The sequence below is a fragment of the Ixodes scapularis genome, unplaced genomic scaffold (genome assembly GCF_016920785.2).
Source record: "Ixodes scapularis isolate PalLabHiFi unplaced genomic scaffold, ASM1692078v2 PGA_scaffold3__209_contigs__length_174095766, whole genome shotgun sequence".
NCBI classification, from domain to species: domain Eukaryota; kingdom Metazoa; phylum Arthropoda; class Arachnida; order Ixodida; family Ixodidae; genus Ixodes; species Ixodes scapularis.
In genome coordinates, this window is record NW_024609868.1 from 28099787 (window position 1) to 28120678 (window position 20892).

At 42.6% G+C, this 20892-nt stretch overlaps 1 pseudogene; it reads left to right on the forward strand.

The window, feature by feature from the left end:
- Positions 1-13785: 13785 nt before the first annotated feature.
- LOC120848331 lies at positions 13786-15873 on the forward strand (annotated as a pseudogene).
- The last annotated feature ends 5019 nt before the right edge of the window (positions 15874-20892 follow it).

Below are 20892 nucleotides of genomic sequence, written 5' to 3' on the forward strand. Positions count from 1 at the left end.
GCACAACACTCAAGTAACCCACAGCCACAAGAGAGGTCTTGCTCAGTGAAATCTTGTTTGGAGGTGCACGAATATTTGCGGCGTGCTAGACAAGTTATGACAGGAGCTTCTTGACACGGACCCAGTGGGGTACCGGAACCTTCGTCGCGTCAGCCGGACTAAGTTTCTGCAGTTCCTTTCACGCGTGGAACCAAGAATCTCGCGACAAAATGAACCAGCGAACACACAGAACACAATAATGCGCCATTATTGTTTTAATTGTCCACAAGCAGTAACCCAAGAATACCATGTACCGCTGCAAGACAAAACGCTTTTCAAGTAAATCTCCCGCCCAAAATCCGCGAGTGAAAAAGGCGCTCGACTTCATCAGTCCGCGCGTCCGCGGACGAAGAGCAGATCCCAGGAATCGAGGACGTGCCGCCGGTCACGTGGTACACGGCCCCCGGACGAGAATCGCGATTGGGTTCGTCGTGTGAATCGCCTATTAACGGCGTACACAGACACCACAATAACGGGCACTCCTAGCACAAAGGATAAAACGCAAAAATAAAGCAATACCACCAAAAGAAAGCCAACCCGCTCATCGGCTGGCTGCTGTACATTTCCGTTGTAGATTCCCGTTCCTCGTACAACCTGCTGTACATTTCCGTTAGTCGTACATAAAGTTATTTTCTCCCCATCATCAACTGACTCGACCGCAACATCATCAGCGAAGTCACCACAAATCCGTGGTGCCTCACAAAAAAAAAAGGACCACCATTAACATTATCGCAAGCTTTGTTCGTTTTCAATTCATAAAAAAACAATTATGCGCATGTTCCCCATTCTAAAATTTGAAAAACCCCTCGATAAATATGGCCCGACAAGACACAAACAACATGCGCTTTCGATTGAAAAAAAGGAATTACAGCGGGACACTTAAAACTGCTAACGTGTAGAAATGCCAAAGCATTCGTATACGTGGCGTATTCCTACACGCTGCGCGCCCCGCTATCCTCTGCGGACGCCGGCGGGCCGGGTTCTAGGGAGCGCCGGGTGTGCGCTGCTGCGGCGGTGCGCGGGAGCAGCGCCACTCTGTGGGGTGGTGTTCTTTGGAACTATCCAGCGCGCCGCCCGCGTCGCAGCCATTTTAAGAGCCGTTCCGCGGAGGGAATTTTTCTGCCCTTTTTCGCTGTTACGAATAATGCCGGCTCCGCTCAATGAAACACTTAATGCTCTCGCATTAAAAACAATTGTTACGCGAGCCGCGTGGTGACACGAGATTCACTCTTGGTATACCCTGCGTAGGATGTTCTGGGGGCGCACTTCTATCGTGGCCCCCCGTAAAGAGACCAATAACGTGTATAAAACCATCAAAATAAAAGCTCTTTAAACAAGAATACACAGTTTGAAGTTATCAAGCGTCCCTTAAGACTGGTTACACTGCTAATACATCGATACAAAAAACAGCCAGCAGACAGTGTCTGACGCATGCTTCTTCCTTTAATGACAGTCTTGTCACATTGGCCATGCAAGAACCGTCCGCAGAGATACAGAAATCATAAAACAAGCATGTATCGAACACCGCTTGATGCGTGTCCGCAGGTAATTATGGCATCGTGTCCGCAGTGGCACCCTGTCTTTTTCTGTGACGTATACGAGCACAGCGAATGCACGGCTTTATGTGGGTGTTTTCAATGCGGCGGGCGTCAACACCTTCTAGTGCCAAATTCCATCCGCTCCGGGTCAATTTGAAATTGTGTCGACGACAGTCGCGACGTTCACACTCGTTTCGTGCTGATTAGAACCGCATATAAAAACCTGCTGACGCGCGTTTTCGCAGACCTCGACAAAGTTTACCCTTTCGACGGTGTGCCCGGATTTCTACTGACACGCTTTGTGGAACCAGAACGATGGGACGTATGCGGGTACAAATTATGTGGGCGTGGGGAGTCGTGTTTTAAGGATAATCGCCATTCAAACCATCGGCAGCATCGGGGGAGGGGGGGGGGGGGGTAAGGGCGGTGCTGTTTGTTCAGAAATCGAGTACTATAGTTTACTAGTTTCCCCAGTCGGTACGAGCAATGCGATAACGCACACCCTTTCAGCTCTGCCAGGAAATCGAATTCGGCATTTGAGTCATTCGCCATCGGACTGAGACCGATTGGATGTGTCAAGCTCAGCCGCCTAGCTGTGGTCTTTTGTTTAGTTCGTGGCATTTAATTCTTTCGACAAAAAAGAAGCAAAAAAAGAAGAGAGAACAACGTCCAACACTCGCGAGTGATTCGCCGACGTAAATGCAACGCAAGCAGCCGTTATGACAAAACCTGAAACAAAAAGAAAAAAAATCTGGTGTGCCTAGATTGAGAGCGTCTTCAACTGCTCAATTGAGGTCACGTGATGTTTGGTTCACCTTTGCAATACCAGGTGCGAGGAGAAGACGAATACGTCGGTCGTCTGCTAGCGACTCCAGCTTTTGCTCAGCCTCCATCCTCTTCGCCAAGCAGCAACACACTCATACGCACGGGGATCCAATCCACGGCCGAGGTGTCCACCATTAAATTCCGAAGGCTTCAAGGCTTTGAGATGTTCCCTATTTTAAATCTAGCCTCTCTGAAGAAAATATGACCCTCCTGTCACCCTTTGAAGATTCCGACGACAGGAACAGAAAAAAATAGAAATTAAATAATAATAATAATAATAATAATAATAATAATAATAATATTATTATTATTATTATTATTATTATTATTATTATTATTATTATTATTATTATTATTATTATTATTATTATTATTATTATTATTATTATTATTATTATTATTATTATTATTATTATTATTATTATTATTATTATTATTATTATTATTATTATTATTGAATGGTGCCGGGAGAATGACCTAAAGATAAATAGCTCTAAAACGAAAGTCGTGTCGTACACTCGTAAGACACATAACATTGTATTCCCATATGTTATTCAGACAGACCTTTTGGAACGTATGAACAGAATCAAAGATCTTGGCGTAGTGTTTGACAGCACCTTAATCTTCTCCAGTCATGTGGATCACATCGTGAACGCAGCTCTACGCACGCTCGGGAGTGCGTGCCGCATCACTAAAGAGTTTATTAACCCCTGCACATTTCTTATACTCTACAGTGCATTGTGTCGACCACAGCTTGAATACGCTTCTGTTGTATGGAATGGAATTTGTGCCACAAATTCCTCGAAAATAGAACGGGTTCAGAACAAGTTTCTTTCCATCTATAGACATCGTTGCTCAGCGCGCATTGTGCCCACCACTACTGATGTCCCTGTCCCTGTTCAGCGTAGCGTGGCACTACCTACCCTGCTTCGTAGGAGAGAACTTGCCGATATCTTATTTTTATACAAACTTGTCCACGCCGTCACTGATTGCACGGTATTGACGTCAAGAGTACTCTTAAAAATTCCTCTAAAAACAACAAGGCAAAATGCGTCCTTCTGCAACAGGCGTCTACTCAACCTCCACGATCCTGTGTCCAGACTTGGGCATACTTATAATTCTTCTTTTTCTGAAACACTCGACATATTTAACAATAACACGCTGCAGTTTGTAAAAACGTTAAAGGCCATCACTTAAATTTGAACTGTATGCACTAACTTGCGGCGTTCACGCCGAAATTCCCCACTTTTAATGCATTTTTTTCTTTCTTTCTAGCAATTGGTGTTGGCGGTAGTACCATTAAGCTTATCGTGTGTTGTGACTTTGTGTTTACTTTTTATAATTTTTAAGTGTATTTTTCTAGGGCTTGTCCGTTGTTTGTGTTGTCCGTACTATTGCTTTATACCCTGTTCTGCCTTACATGTTAACACAGTGCACCTGTACCAAGACCGCAAGGTTGTTCCCGGGCACGAATAAAAACATTGATTGATTGATTGATTGATTATTATTATTATTATTATTGTGCAGATGCGGCCCCCACTGTCAAGCGGAACCAAAGACACTTCAATTATATCTAGAACACAGCCTTTGTGGAGGCACCACTCTGAATTGCAACATCGAGAGTGCAAAGCAGAAGTGGTGACCGTGCCGTCTGCGAGTTCAACTGCGAATCGACGATGCAGGAATATCTTTGCGAGCCAACTAAGGCGCCGCAGTGTTACATTTCTGGGAGAGAAAAAAATATAGGTTTTTTGTTTCTATTTATAAACTTTATCTTTATGTAGTCTAGCGCCAACAAAAGTTTCATAGTGAACGTGACTTGAACGTTGCTACGTGGCGGTCTCTCGCCCTTCTTTTGACCTCCCAGAACCTCAAGGTCAATGTTCGCAGTAAACAATTTTAGACGTCGTAAATACACCTTCTGGCAGCTGTCGTCCGGAATATTTTGTGTGTTTGGTACGTGTTTTCATTTATTTGCCGCAAATGTGAGCTTGTATTGCTGGACATTTCACTCGAACTCTACAATGTTCTTCCTTTTTTTTTAACTGTTCAATTGTGGTAACAAGATAGCAACAACTGCTATAAACACCACAGCAAGTATAAAATATTAATAAATCTGAACGCCATGTCCTTTTTGAACACAGGGGACATTAGAAAAAGATAAGAAAAATATATTTGATAGTTTAGTTTAAAATAAATACAAAAACGTTGCCGCCGATCAACTTACATAGTAATGTTAAAATTGAATATGCTCCTACTTTGAAATTCTTGGAGTCGAAAGTTTATAACAAAAGAATACAACGTCAGGTAATGGGGGAAAAACAAAAGACAGCATTGAACAGTGAAAACTATCCAGATGGAAAAGAAAATTTTGAAAGATTGATTGATTGATTGATTGATTGATTTTCCATACTATTAGTCCTGTGTTTAGGACTGTTATAGGAGTGGGAAATGAATACTTCATACGAAATATGCAGAGGTAAGACAACAAAGTCACTTGAATTAGTACATACAGATCTAAATTTCAGAAAGCGCGCTCAAAGTAGAAAAGCATTCCTTAGATTGGCTGCAAGACACAACACTTTCGCGCAGTGCATTCCACTCGCGTGTTGTGCACTCTCTATTGTGTATGTATTTTGTAGATGCCGACTGTGCTTATTTCTTGAAAGTCTAGACTGGTGTGGTGTAACATATGACGCAGTGTTGACATAAAAAAATATCAGTAAGAAGCACATAAAGAAGTTTTAGACGCTTAGTTTTTCTCCTACTGGCAAGCAACGGTAGACCGGCTTGAGAACAAAGCTGTGTGGGGGACTGAAGTCGGTGGTATCTCGAGGATATAAAGCACATAGCAATGCGTTGAACACTTTCCGATTCCTGTTCAAGATTTATTACGTAAGGGTCCCATACCTCGTTTCAATGGATGCATGTCAAAGGGATCTACAGAGAAAACCCAACCTACTATAAGCCTTTTTAACTATATTACGGACGTGCGTATTCCATCCAAGATCGTTTGCTATAGTGAGACTTAGGTATTTATATTCTTTAACACGAGTTGTCAAGGTACCATTAAGACTGTAAAGAGACACTAGCGGCTGACCTTTGTGGATGATGGTCATGCACACTGTCTTTTTAAGCTTCAAAGACATTTGCCACATGGCATACCATTCATCTAGTTTGGCCAGAGAACGATTTAGGTCTTGATCGGAATCCGTCTAGACTTCAATAAGTACTAAACAATCATCTGCAAACTGTCTAGCCTGCACATCTTCACCACATATGAAGTCGTCTTAAAATAATAAAAACAGTAATAGCCCCACCACGGACCCTTGGCAACCCCTGATGTCACGTCACACGCGTCAGAGTTGGCGTTCTGAATACTAACAATATGTCCACGTTTATTCAAAAATTAATCAAACGACCCAAGCCGGGGCTGCATTTCTTTAAAATCAATCAAAATTTGATTATTAACTTTTGATGGCTTATTTTATTGAAGGATTTCTTGAATTCTAGATAGACGACATCCACCCGATCTCTGGCGTCTAAAATAATGTACGACTTCACTTAACTGCGTCACAGTGGATAGGCTCTTTCTAAATTCATGTTGCCTATTATTGAGTATAGAATGATTAGCTAAAAAGGTTTTAATGTATGCTTCTAAACTATCTGTTCAAGACGTTTGCTGCAGCTTCAGGTTAGTGAAATCGGCCGATAGTTCGATACATCCTACCCATCACTTGACTCTAAGATTGAAGGATAAGGAAATGTTTGTTGGTGAGGAAATAACGCTTGCTTATCCTCCATTTGATGAGTGGCGATTATTCATCAATATCGAAGGCACGGATGCTGGATCGCGTCATTCAGAATGTCGGTACTTCTTTGGCACGAACACTTCCGAAACAGAACCACAAGCTAAAGTTCACACTAAAAAAATCCCCGGAGACGAGGGGACATAAAAAAGGAACAAAACAACACCATTTTAAAATAAATAAAATACACACAGGAAAACAGGTTCTAAAATATTTTTGGACAGGACGCGGTCATTTTAATGTGTTAGTTATATTTTTATAAACGTGTTTTTTTGTATTTTTTTATTTTTGTGAAGCTAAGATAACGTGTTGTATTTGTCCCTTTTTTTTTTTTGTGAAGCTATACGGGGTTATTTTCTATTTCCCGGAACGCTACGCCAAACCGTTCAGATTAGGCATTGGGCCAAACTCATAGGCGCTGACCTTTTGGCGTGAATACATAAAGCAGTTCGGGTAACCGCACTCCCACCCGATTCTCCGACACGTACTATCCAAAAGCAGCACAAATAAAAACGATTTACAAGATTCACTTACGTTAACACAACAGACCCTCAAAGTAGACCTATAAAAAATAATTAGGAACTGGACGGACTGAGAAGATTCGGGTGACACTTCCTTTAAACGAGCTCCTCGATCTTGACAAGACATGGGACAAAGAATGCCGCGCGCCAAAATATTATATTAGACCTACACTTAGCGAATGAAGAGTAGTAAGAAAGACATTGGAAACACGCTCACACCAATCTACTGAAGAAGGGAGGGCGCTATCGCTCAAAGACCAATCAATTTACGACAAATTTCAACCTTTGCGCACTTTTATTCGAATTTAGATAACGCCCTTGTTAAGGACGTCACGACGTACATCACAGACACGGTCGGGCGTCGTTTCTTCGCGTCGATAAGGCCTACCAAAGACGAGCCTGTGGCAGCTCCGCTGGCGGACGCTATAATCAAATCACACGGTGGTTGTCGCATGTTTGTGGGGATAAGATAATTAATGTAATTCACTTTTCCGGTATCTTCGAGAGGTATGCCTTTTACTCCGTCGTTCGTTTATTTGAAAACACGGCTAAAGCAACCGGTACTTGTAATTGAATAACAACCTGCGGTAAACAAACCTGGACTACGCTTCCTCTAGGTCGGCAGACCTGTTTTGTTGAATTCGCAAACACGGAGACGACGCGAAAACATTGACCCGTAAGCGCCATTCGTGTACGTCTGATTCAGTTAGGATGTGCTTCAGAGCGGAGGGTGATAAAAAAAAAAATGTAAGCCATACAGTTTATGAAATGCCTGCGCGTCTATTTTCCCGCTAAACACTTCAAGGGCCAATCTCTGAGATCTACGAAATCAGCTCAGCGAATGATGAGGCGAAACATCTGCTTAGACCTCAAATTAAGTCTGCTCTGTGGCATTACGCAACGCAAGTGTGGCGCTTTGCATTGCACAGTGCCAGAGCGCGGACTTCATTTTTAGGTACAAACGGATATTCCGCCTCATCATTCGCTGAGCTGATCTCGTAAATCGCAAAGGTTGGCCCTTCGAGTGTTTTGCGGGTAAGTAGACGCGCACGCATTTCTTAGAGTGTATTGTAGAAATCTTCCCCAACTCGACCGCTATCAAAAAGGCTGCAACTCAACCCTCTATTTGACTGGAAGAGTGGTAAAATTGATAAGCTGGTCCATGTATCTTTAGTGTCATTCAACCAAGAAAGACAGGCTGGAAGATAATAAAATGTATCGCCTTAATTTTTAATATATAATGCGCAAACTATAATTATAAGCCCTCGCCTGTCGTAGGGCCCCTGTATAAGCAAGGTAGCACATCATCACCCTCCTCCTCTGACGGGCAAACTTTTTATCTTTATTTTTTTTTTTTTTTTTACTTTCACACTTACGCATGGACGGTAGCGCCGCCTGAATCGCTCCAGGGTAGAGATGTATCCGCGGACTAAACAGCACTGTCACGGTACGCCCTCTGCGTTCAAGTCGATGAACCGCAAAGAATATACTCGAAGAAAGACGATGGAAGCCGTGACGTTACACTTTTGGCGTTATTTGATTGGAAGGCAACTCCTACTTCCCCGTGCACGCTCCTTTATCTTAATTTTTTGCTCTTTCGCACTTTCGCGCGTCGACGGTAGCGCCGCCTGGATAGCTCCAAGATAGCAGACGGCGTTCTTCAAAGGATGTCGCTACTTTTTCATATAAAGGAGCTTTAGTCTGTTGTTGCGGGGAGCTGAAATTAATAATGTTAGGTTTCACTTTTTAGTATGGAATTGATATTTTCCCAAGAAAAGGCAATTAGAATAAAGAAATTATTCCTTTGGAACAACGGTACCCAAAACGCAGACATTTGACGTGAGAACTATAGCAAGATAACTAGGCAACATGCGCTCATTATTCTGCAAACATACTGGGCATGACGTATGATCATAATAAAGGCTACAGCGCAGACTCCTTTCATTTAAGGTCTATACATAGTTTCAGCACCGCCATTCGCCGAACTTCTACAATAGACAAAGGCACTGACAACTCTGAGTTTCGTTACGGGAATGTAGACGCTCCAGGTTTTGTTTACGCGGAGCGCAATTTTGTACGCTTTTCTTACAGGGGTTGTGGTGACGTCAGAACGCCCAGCTCCGATTGGCGTTCTGACGTCATCACAACCCGTGCAAACGTTGCAGACAAACTTGGACTCCGGATAGTGTGGAATAAATTTTGAGCAATGGACATCTGTCGAAGGCATTTTCCAAAAATTCTTGATACAGATTCGCGCCAAAGCGTACCTTGAAGTCGTGGGCACCGATAAAATAGCTTTGCACAAGGGGTGTGCAAATTCCGGGTTCGAATAGAATATAGCACTGCGTCATTCATAACCTTGACAGTGGAAGCTAAAGCCACAAAAACCGGTTTTCTTAACAGCGTCAAAACTAGGGACGACTCTGGGCTATTCCTTATAAACAGGTACTGGGACACCTCTACGTATTACAGATGAAAACTGGGTAGTGACACAAACGAAATTTGAAGACGAGACAAAAATATGGGCGCGTTTTTTTTTTTTTTTTAACATAAAGGCACAAGTTCGTAGTTTTAAGATACACTAAGACCGGACGTATAGACATGTTTAGGCAGCTCTGCATTGGAACAGCCATAACTCAATTTGACTTTTTATTTCCTTTATTCATTTTGATGCACCCAATAACTAAGGTGTCTTGACAAGTTCTTGTTTTACTACAAGTCTGAAGGCTCTCGCTACAAACGCGAAACTTTTGAGGTATCCAGTCACACATTTTAGTGACTGGTTAGTCTCCGAGGAAGCTTCTCTTAATTGAGGCTCTTCTTTTGAAGCAGAACATTATAGCACGCTTGACTCTGCCGTCCGAATTGAGCGACAGCTGTGAAATCAGTCGACCAGATATGAAGAAAATATTGACGCACAACATTTAGCTTATCTTGGCGTTTTTCTTTTTCTTTTATACGGTACATTCTCACCAAACAAAATCGCCTCGAAAACCAAACCAAAAAAAAAAAAATCTTCGTCGATTTTTTAGTTACACATTTCACAAAATTATTATGTACTAATAGCAAAAGTGTTAAAGTTACATCCAGCCTTTATTTGTACAGTAGTCCTTAAAAAAAGTACAAATTTTAATATATAATATTTTTGTGCGTGTCTTTTTGGGGAGGGGGGAGCGGAGGGGAAGGGGCAGGAGGGGGGGGGGGGGGGACTGCACACTCATCGAGATAAAGCTGGAATGAGGAAACCACAAATCCCCAACTTCAAAAAGTTTCAATTATATTAAACGACAGGCGCCGTTAAAAGTGGTCATTTACATTGTCATGTTCCCGCCGCTCTCACGTTGTGCCTGTGAGTAACGAAGGCAATGAACCTGCCTCGACAATCCGAGAAACGAAATGCCGAGACAGAAGCGTTCGCTTTCTTTCCTCAGACCTAACCCCTTGCGAGCGCGCACTTTTGTATTTCCGGCACGCGACAAAAACTAAATCGCACAAGCGCACACATTTAGGAGGTTTTCACTGGACGCCATGCTTGAGTGCACTGTACACTGCGCGTGCTCAGAACAAACTCACATTAACAGGCTACTAAGGCAGGCAATATTAATGCTGTGGACTCAGCATGCGCTTATCAGCCGCGGTCATCAATGACTTCAGTCACTGAATCCCGGGAACGTAGCGCCAAGCTCCCCATATATGGTCATCATTGTGGTCCATGGAATGAAGAGTTTCTCTTTGGCCCGTTTATTCTTGATGATCCGATTCGAATTCCCGGTGGCATGTAGTAAACGCATGTCTTGTATGCCAAGATTTTGTTATCCACCGACCGGCGAAACAAGTGTGCCATTCGCACCGCCACCACGGGAAGCGTCCGTAGTCAAAGTCATTGCAAACTAATTTAAGTACGCAAGAATAACAATATCATTGTAAGATATGTGTGAATATAATCATGTTTGATGAATTTTTACATGCATAGTCTCAAAGACAGTATGCATTCGGGGAGCGCTTTCTGTACAATGACGTTCCATATTGATATTCGCGCGACTGGTACAGAACCATAGAATTATCATAATGTACACTAGAGTTTTAACTGGCGCTAGTGTCGATGCGACTTCCATGACGCAAATTGAAGCAGACAGCAACCAGTCTACTTTTGCGGTGCTCCTGTGCATTCCTATGGGAAAACGCGCGTGCATTTTGTCTCTTCGCGAGATAATAAGACGAAACACTTTGGTTATTTGGGGCGTATATAGTATGTACCTTGATTAATATTGTAAAAGTGTAATTGCTTTAGTTAGCGCATTTTTCTTTGTCAGTGAACGATGTTTAACTTCGCTACATTTCAATCCCAAACGTGTGTTCCGCAGCACATATGTAAAAACAAGCGTCGATTCAAAGCAAAAATTACAATCGAAAAGAGTATAGAGTGTGTTCAAGGCTCGCGAGAATTCTGATGACGCTTATATATTGCTAATATGCCAGTCCTGTCACTATATCAAAATGACCCCGTCGTGCATGAGCGGATAAAAGCATTCAAATCGCAAAGAATAAAGTCCGCGGGCTATGAAAAGTGCCTATATGCATTGTTTTCTCTGCCGGGCAGCTTTTATCAAGCACTTGTTCTGAAATATTGCGAGCGTGCGGGTGATATTTTGAACGTAGAACAAGCAGCTTCGCTCAGAACAGAAAGAATAAAGCGGTACCTACTTATTTAAAATCGGAATAGATTACGTGGTTTATTCTGAGCGTAAATGCACAAGTACTTACTGATCCAGTGTTACTGCGGCGTTCTTGCCGTGTCCCTTAATTTCCAGATGTTCTTCATTCGTTTGGCATGTATATCCCTCATGCTGAAAAGCGCCGACGTCGTGTTCGCGCTAACGGTGTCCGACGGTGCACATAAATACACGTACGAAGCTGTTTCAGCACCATTTTTAATGCGATTAATTTAAAAGAAAAACGCCGTAACTGACCAATTATTTCGTCGGCCTGACTGAAAAAAATTTATCAAGCTACTTAGTGCGTACGAAGTATTCGAGCTACTTGCTCTTATAATTGAGCGCAGGGAGAAAATGCACTCACTTTTCCCCATAGAAATGCGTTACCGGAAGTAAATTTTCGACTGGCTGCTCTCTGCTTCAATATGCGTCAGCACAATAGCGCCACTTGAAACTCTGGCGTAAATTATAATAACTATATGTACAAAAACCTTTTCGAAGCTCCGAAAATTTAAAAGGGACGACATCGCAATTGTAATGGCGACAAAGACCGACCAGCCAATCTTTTTGCGAGGTTTTGGTTGCCTCAATGTATTAGTATCTCTGTGCGTAAGGCTAGCAGGCAGGGAAGGCCATGGCACTGCTTTCCCAGGATCTAGTGTCTTAATTTAGCCATGACCGACAATAATAACTTTCTATAGCCCTTTGTTTAATAACTTAACTTCCTGATAATTACTTTCATTTTTCTTTAATTTTATTGAAAAAAACAAGACCCCCAAAGGCTCTCAGCAGCGCCATCTAAACAATCAAATAAAATGAAAAATTACTTTTTTCCCTCTTTTTCTCTCTCCTCCATATGAACGCGAGTCCTCCCACGCGCTATAAATGTTATCAGAACTTGCACGTGCGCAGTATTTACGCAAATATTTAACGGGTGATTGCATATTTCGGCCTGAAGAATAAAATATAATATTACTGAGAAACAAAAAGTAACGTTGAAATCGGGAAGCCGTGTTTTCCTTTGGTAGATAGTGATGTTCATAAGCAAACACCAGTCTATGTGAAAGGGAAATAAAAACTCTAAGAACTGACTGTTTCAGAAAAGCAGAAAAAGGGTGATTATCTTTTCGTTTCTTGATTCAGAGTTTGTTCTTCAGTATCGGCTAATGCCACAGTCTCAGTCACTGGGGAGCAATAACAAGATGCCCAAAGTTTCTCGAAGGGGGTACTCTGCCGTTTTCTTTGTAGTCCCCGATTTGCCTGAAAATTTATTAAAAAGGCCGACAAACATCGCTGAAATGTTAATTATCCCAAATAATTGGCCCAGAATAATTTATTTTCGAAAATTAATTCCATTTGCCAATTTTGGCCGTCACCGTGTCTTTGTTTAAGTGAAACTTTCTACTGGCAAGAGTAAAACAAAGTGACGTCAGCGGAAGGCAGGGTTCACGCTTTGGACTGTGGAGTGTGTTTCCAACCGATTATAAGCGGTTTTGGGGTGTCGAATGAAGGCTTTGGAAGCTCGCTTCAACACCCGCGCAGCAGCACAAAACAAATGACTCAACAGAGTCCGTTTTGAGGCTGACTCCTCGACCTGCAAGCCTGCCTTCCGCTAACGTCAGGGCTCTGAAAATCGCAGGTTTAACTCAATGCTGGTTTTCGGCGTCATTTTCACTTGCCAATTTAACAAGTACTATTCTGAATGTCGCGATACAAAATTGCACAGCGGAAAGGGCAAAGGCCGGTGACTCCGGAAGATATGGTTTGTTGGAAAAGCTGAGAAAACCGCAAGAGCACCACTTCGAGCCGTCACCCAAACGTTTTTCTTTGCTTAAAATTGTCAGAGATTACCTATGCTCGTGTAATGAGTATCACAAGGCAAATTATAGGGAGTTGTAAGTAATTCGTTTTATTCAATATTAAAAACCATCGAGTAAAGCGCATTCTTTGTGACTCTCGCCAATCTGCATTCCAATTCCCGTTATTCAAACATAGATAGAACGCTGATAACCCTGAAGACGCCGGGTGTGACCTGTTTTACGAAATAATCTTGCTTCCTAACCGTTCTTCGGCTTTCTTATAGTCTAATGCAGCAATCTCATCAGCTAAGAAGCAATGCTGTATCCTTTAGGATTACCTATAGCGTTGCTTTGTAATGCTCTATGTACATATACTGTGTTTTTCTTAGGTAGAGTTTCTTTTTTTTTTTTTTACTACGAAACTTGTTTATTTGAGTTTGTTCATTATGCGTAGGATTTAATAGGGAAGTTCGCTATGTGGTTTTAATTGTTTTTTCAATGCAATTCTAGTTTTAGTATAGATCTCAATTAGCTTCATAATGCTTTTATTTTTGATGCTTTACGGAGGATTATTACGTTTCTATTGTGTCAAATACGTCTGCTTTTCGCGCTCCGAACCAAGATGGGGCAAAGGCCTCGTGAGGCAGCACATACGCTTTTTTTTTTCCCTGTGCGTTCATTTCCCCGTAAGTCCAGACTCAGCGAAATCAACGAGCTGATGGGACAAATCAGACAGTATCACGAGGGCAACATCATATGGTATTTGTCATATTTCTGTATGTGTTCTATCATCGCTGAACCAATTGTAAACAAAACAAAGACCCAGTGACTTGCACTTTTGATGCTGCACGATTGGTCTCATTCGTTCATAGAGTCGGCTGCGTCTGGACCTAAAATAAAACCAGAAATAGTCGAAATAAAAAATAAAAAAAAAACTTGGAGGACGCTTAAGCTTCGCCTTTAAGCGTGGAACACAATATCGTTATCGGGCCGCGTTCGCATCGCCTTCTCATTCGCTCCTCGTGCTCTCCCTGCTAGTGAGCAGGAAGTGGGGCGAACATGGCCTGGTCAGTGGCGACATTCTGCTTCGGGCGCTTGCACCGTACGACGGACGCAGAAACGAAGTACAGGCCCCCCTCTGCGCTTCTGTACCACCGCAACAAATAAAGAAAAAAGAGTCGTCATTGAGCCCATTCTGCCGGTGCAATAAAAAGGAGAGGTTCTTATTTTGAATTCGTAACTTGAAAATAAAAATTATATCACAATTCAGAAAGACAACAATAACGGCCGAACTACTTTTGTGTGTCAACGCTCCCGAGTAAAACAGTAAAACAGTAAAATACGCATCTTAAGCCATAGGTAATTGAGAACGTAACTGAGATGAAATTTCGTTGGGATTTTGATTTGATGGAATAACTGTTTCTGTAACAAGGAAGCCAGACGCGAGGATGGATGAACGGATGCACACGGGTTAACCATTTTAACCTGGAGGCAGCTCACCCCACCTAATTAGTGTTTTGAATTCGACGGGTAACATATACCGGATATTAGAGTACATTAAGCTTAAGTCCTTAAATTTTACTCATATAAAAATATATAATTCCAATAACGTAAGCGCCTCTACGCAACCCGGCAAGCTATGAAGAAAAATAATATTACGAAAAAATGTATCTTCTGAGTCAGGTAAGCTCGCCTTGGTTTATTTTCAATTTCCGGAGGCATCATTTTATCTCGCGCCACATGAACCTCAATGCTTTTCCTAAATCAGTCGCCTAATCAGTAACTTTTTTTTCACGTTTTGTTTCCAGTCATCTGTGTAGATGTCCGGTACGCGATGTAGTCTGTAGGCGAAAACGCGCGTACTATAGTGCTTGCATCCGGAAAGCTGCCTCCATCGATTTCGTATGAGGCAGAATTGGGACTCAAGTTTAAACACAAGATAATGGGCAAAGACTTGGCGGTGCAGGAAAACATTTACGCATTTTTCATTCTCAAGAAGGTAAAAGTCCGTTACATCTAACGTACAACGCTTACGACGATTTTTACGTCGTCTGCGCCATTGGATAGTTGTTGGTTCAAGTGTCCGAGGCAATCAAAACGAACGAAGAGTACACTGGGTGGTGGTGGTGTATTGCTTTTTTTTTTTTTCTTCCTACCAGGCGATGCAAATGTGTGTGGACGTTTGGAAAAACAAGTCCAGTGTTTGGCGCCACCGACGGATGCGTGTACCTGGGAGATTCGCAAGGCGACGTCACAACCGTATCGTCGTCCGCGGAATCGATTGGCTGCGGTGAAGTGTCTCTTTTGTGCGCAGTGCATTGCGGGCGGATAAGGGAGGGCATGGACTTTGCCGACAACCTTCCACGGGTTTCTATCGAAGTCCCTTTTCCGTCCATGGTGCACGACGACATTCGCCTCAAGATGAAATTCATCGACGCTCATCAACACTGGAGGGTCGAGGTCGGAACCAGGTCCAAGCCATGCGTGCGTTGAATCAAGCGGTGGGTCGTTGCATCCGGCAGTCCAAGGACTGGGGAGGCATGCTGCTCATAGATCATCGCTTGTTTCAACACTATATTTGGAAAGACATGTCCGATTGGATCAAAGAACAAGAAGACAAACACTGATGAAGCGCAGACTTTTATCGCTGAATTAACAAACCACACTCCAATTGAGGCGCCCCTCCACTTCCTCAAGGAAGGCGTGAGGACTTGCACCGTCCAATCGTCACAACGTATAGGCGGCCTATAGGCTGCTTAGCCGGCGTCGCGATTGGCCAACGCCAGCCCTTGCACCTTCCTTAGTGAAGTGGAGGGGCGAATAAATTGGAGTGAGGTTTCTGAATTTGGTGGTTAGTACACGTAGCAGTGTGTGTTGCAAAAGCGAGATCAAGGCGAACTCCGCTGTCTCACTAAAACTGTGCATTGCAGCCAAGCTGCATCGTATTCTTCAAAGTCCTCGGACGGTAGATCTAAAAAATACATTTCGTACAAACAGAACGCCCTAACCCCCCGCTATGAGGAGTTCTGCATCGCAAGATTTGCATTGTCCGTGATAAAGTGCAATGGCTTCGGGCGAAGCGTACGGTACCGTGCTTTTAAAAGTACGAACGCGTTTGTTGGTGAGATGAACGTCACTCCAATCGATGACAGTACGTTTCATCTTGTCGTCTATCACAGCGGTTTCCGCCTTTATATCGCAGTGATAAACATTACATTGTTTACCCGCGTCGTAGAGTATCGTGAATACATGACGAAATACGTTTCGAATGTCCAATTGTACGTTGGAATTTATTTATTTATTTATTTATTTATTTATTTATTTAGTATACCCTCAGGGCCAAAGGCATTAGAGAGGGGAGTGGTTACAATCAAGAAGAAATTAAACAAACAGAGTACAGCAAAAATGGTAATACAAATAAACAAAAAATGGCATATAATCATACAATGTTAGCTAAGGCGTTCTTGAAGTGATGGGAGTCTTCGATAGTGGCTATTGAAGCAGGAAGGCGATTCCACTCGTCAGATGTGCGTGGCAGAAATGACTGAAAGAAAGCGTTAGTTCTGGCTGATGGAATTCCAACCTTATTAGCATGATCAAACCGAGATGAGATGTACTGAGGAGGTAAAATAAGTTCGTCGTGCAGATGTGAATGGTAAAACAATTTATGAAAGAGACTGAGAAGAAAAGCTTTACGGCGAGATGCGAGAGATGGCAGGCTGAGGCTAGACTTCATTGAACTTATGCTCGCGGTTCGGTTATAGTTAGAAAGTATAAAACGAACAGAATTATTTTGGACCATTTCGAGTGAGTTTATTAGGTTTTCTTGGCTGGGATCCCAAACTGACGCGGCGTATTCCAATTTAGAGCGAATTAGTGTGGTGTAAAGCAGTAGTTTTAATGACGAAGATGCTCGGGCAAAGTTACGTCGAAGGTATCCCAACATCCGGTTAGCATTATTAATCACGTATGTGGTATGGGCGGTCCAAGTCAGACCATGTGAAATATGAATGTCAAGATATTTCTATGAGGATACAGGGTCAAGGGGTATGTTATTAAGGCAGTATTTTGGCAATTGGCAAGGTTTTCTGGACACATGCATTAGTTTACACTTGTTAATATTTAATTCCATGCGCCATGCTTCGCACCAGACAGAGATAGCGTTAAGGTCAGATTGAAGGCAGATCATGTCATTATCGCAAGTTATTTCACGAAAAAGTACGCAGTCATCAGCAAACAAGTGAATGTGGGAGGAAACAGTTGACGCGAGATCATTAATGTAAATAAGAAAAAGAAGAGGACCAAGCACCGAGCCTTGCGGTACACCAGAGTGGACACTGCGCGGCTCGGATGTTAGATCGTTAGCTGAAACAAATTGTGAACGGTTAATAAGAAAGAATTCAAGCCACGTGAGAAGTTTGTGATCAAGGTTTAGTTGACGCAGTTTATAGAGCAGCAGCTTATGACAGACCTTATCGAATGCTTTGGAAAAATCTAAAAATATGCAATCTGCTGATGATGAGTGGTCGAGGATGATATTCATTTTATGCATGAAGGACACCGGTTGTGTTTCACCGGAGTAAGTTTTTCGAAAACCATGTTGCGCGAATGTAAAAAATGAATTCGATTCGAGAAAGTTAGCAAGATTGGAAAACAGAATATGTTCAAGAATTTTACAAGGGATACTGGTGAGTGATATGGGTCGGTAGTTGAGTGCAGAGGTCTTGTTACCTGATTTGTGGAGTGGAATCACCTTCCCGACTTTCCATTCCGCGGGTAGAAAACCATTGTCGAGTGACTGCTGAAAGATCTTTGTTAGTATGATAGAGGAATAAACACTTGTGCTTTTTAAGAATTTTGGATTAACTAGATCGCAACCAGGGGCAGAAGAAGGCTTTAATGATCTAAGTAGGTGTTCTACCCCAGCTGGCTCAATCAATATGGGAAACATTACTGCGCAATCGTACGAATGAACGAAGGGTAGAGAGGGATACGCAGATTCTGAAAAGTTGCGTATAAAACATTCATTAAGAGTGGACGCGCACAGGTTAGATGGGATTACATTATCAGTATCATCGATGAGGATTATTTTATTATCATCTTTCGGATTTATAACGCGCCAGAACTTTTTAGTGTCGGTTGTTAGCATTAAAGGTAACGTTTGCTGTTGAAATTCTTCCTTGGCTTTTTTTACTGCTGAGACATATTCGTCGGCAGCCTGTTTGTAAGGTATCCAGCGGTCATCATTTGAAGATCGCTTGGCTGATTTAAAAAGACGTTTTTCTTTTGTTTGACAAACGCTTGATGTGAAGATTGTACCATTGTGCGTTACGATTATGACGAACAGTATAAGTAGGGATGTATTTATTGGTTAGCTCGTTAACTTTCGCCAAATATAGTTTCCAGTTAGCTTGTACGCTACGAAGATTGAAATCCTCCAAAAATATGTCAAGGAAAGCTGATAGTTCATTATTGATAGCTTCAAAATTAGCTTTTTTATAGTTTCGAAAAGTTTTCGACTTTTTAGGAGCTGAAGGTCTCGACAGGTTAACGTGAAATGAAAGGAGGGCATGGTCGCTTAAACCAGGCAAATAAGTAATGTCCGAAATGAAATCAGATCTAGAGGACAATACGAGGTCAAGGGTGTTAGCTGCCGACTGGGTGATTCTCGTAGGCTGCTTGACAACTTGTGTAAATGAAAAAACAGAGCAAAAGTCTAAAAACTCCTTCGCTAGAGAGGAGACAGGGTGCATCAGGGGTGGTTCACTGTTCCATGTTATGTTCGGGATGTTAAAATCGCCAAGCAAAAATAAAGGTAACGTGGGAAAGCGCGATGAAACAATGTTTGTTGCGTCGTGAAGCTCATTCACAAATGTGGAGGACTAAGTGGGGGGACGATAACACGCACCAACAATTAATTTTTGATGAGTTAGCTCAATGAGAGCCCACACAATTTCAAGGTTACTGGAAATATGAATGCATTGCGATGGGAAGTCTTTGGAAATGGCCAGAAGGACGCCACCGCCCTGACGAAAGGTGCGGTCGCAACGATAAATGAAAAAATTATTAGCGCTCGAAAAAATTTCACAATACCGAACATACGAGTGCAGCCACGTCTCGGTTAAAACTATTACGTCAGCATTGCAGGTGTCTATGGCAGAGGTTAAGGAATCGTGCTTGTTAACAATGCTGCGAACGTTAGAAAAAAGAAATGATACAGACGCTAAGTTTTGTCCACTGCCCCTCGCGTTTCCCTACGTGGTGGCACGTGCCGCGGTGCTTGGATGACGGTTCACTTGTGCCAGTAGTGGCGCATGCTCGATTACGCTATCACTCAGCAGATGGTAGACGTAATGCTTGTTGTTGATGATAACTTTGTTGTAACGCAGCGGAAGGTGGGTGCGCCCGGTTGGTTTTTCGCAAACGCGATTAGCTTCTTATGCGCGTGTCGCGTGGCGGGCGAGAAGTCTTCACTGACCGTTACGTTTGTTGCTTTCAATTTTGTACGCGCGGAAAGTATATTCCCCTTTATTTTATAACTTGAAAATTTGACTATGATAGGACGGCATTTACTCGGCGAGTGGGTACCGAGACGATGAGCCCGTTCGATTACATTGTCAGGTAGGACGTCAAATAGGCATGTTGAAACGCTTTTTATCTTCGCCTCGGACTGTTCCCATGACTCATGAGAATCAGGAATACCCCAAAAAAGCAGGTTGTCTCGCCGTGATTGGTCCTCCAGCTCATCGAGGCGTGATTGCAAAAGGTTCTGCTGAGTGGTCATGGTCTCCACTGAACCATGGAAGCTGGACATATTTTGGCCAAAATCGTCAAAGGCGTTAGTTTTTTCTTCAACGGCATCTAGTCGTTTCTGAATGCAGCCAATTTTGGTTTCAATATTTTTTTGCCAGCCTTAATTGACTTTACGTCCGCAACCAACTCAGCTTGACTCTTTGCAGATTGCACTGACCGCGCGTGAAGGTCTTTCAGAAGGTGAAAAGGACAGCCATTTGTTCTGAGGGCTCATCAGGCAACGAATCTAACTCAAGCAAAGCCTCAGAACGGGTGACGGGTCCCGGGTTCATCTCTACGTCCCCAGAGCACAGTAACAATAACATCATTGAGTAACATTCGCCAAGAGTTTCACACATGACCCGTGGGCACGGGAGCAGAAATAAAAAACGGTTGTCGTTTTTTTTAGCAAGGAATGGTATAGAACATTCTGTAACAACGTACTATTTGTGGCCAAAAATGCTACGCACGCAAAATCTTTATTAGACCAATTTTTCAAACAAATTGTAATTCCTTCTCTACGACACTTTGATATTATTTTCAAAATAACGCAAATTCCAGACGGCGATTTATTACTAACTTTGAGAATGATGCTGTTATCTTTCGAAACCCAAACCCTGAAATCCTTAGCCCTATAGAGCGGCGTCCTAAAAGAAATTACGTGATATCGCCAACCGTCACCATCCTCCTTTTTTTTTTCGAACGAGTACATAAATACCCGAGATCCAGCTACATTGACACACACTCATATTATAAGCGTTTGTTTAAAATGACTACCAAGTTACTTGCAACTCTCGAAGTCGACGACGATTTTGCGAATAATTTAACCAAAGAATTTCAAAATAAAATAACCA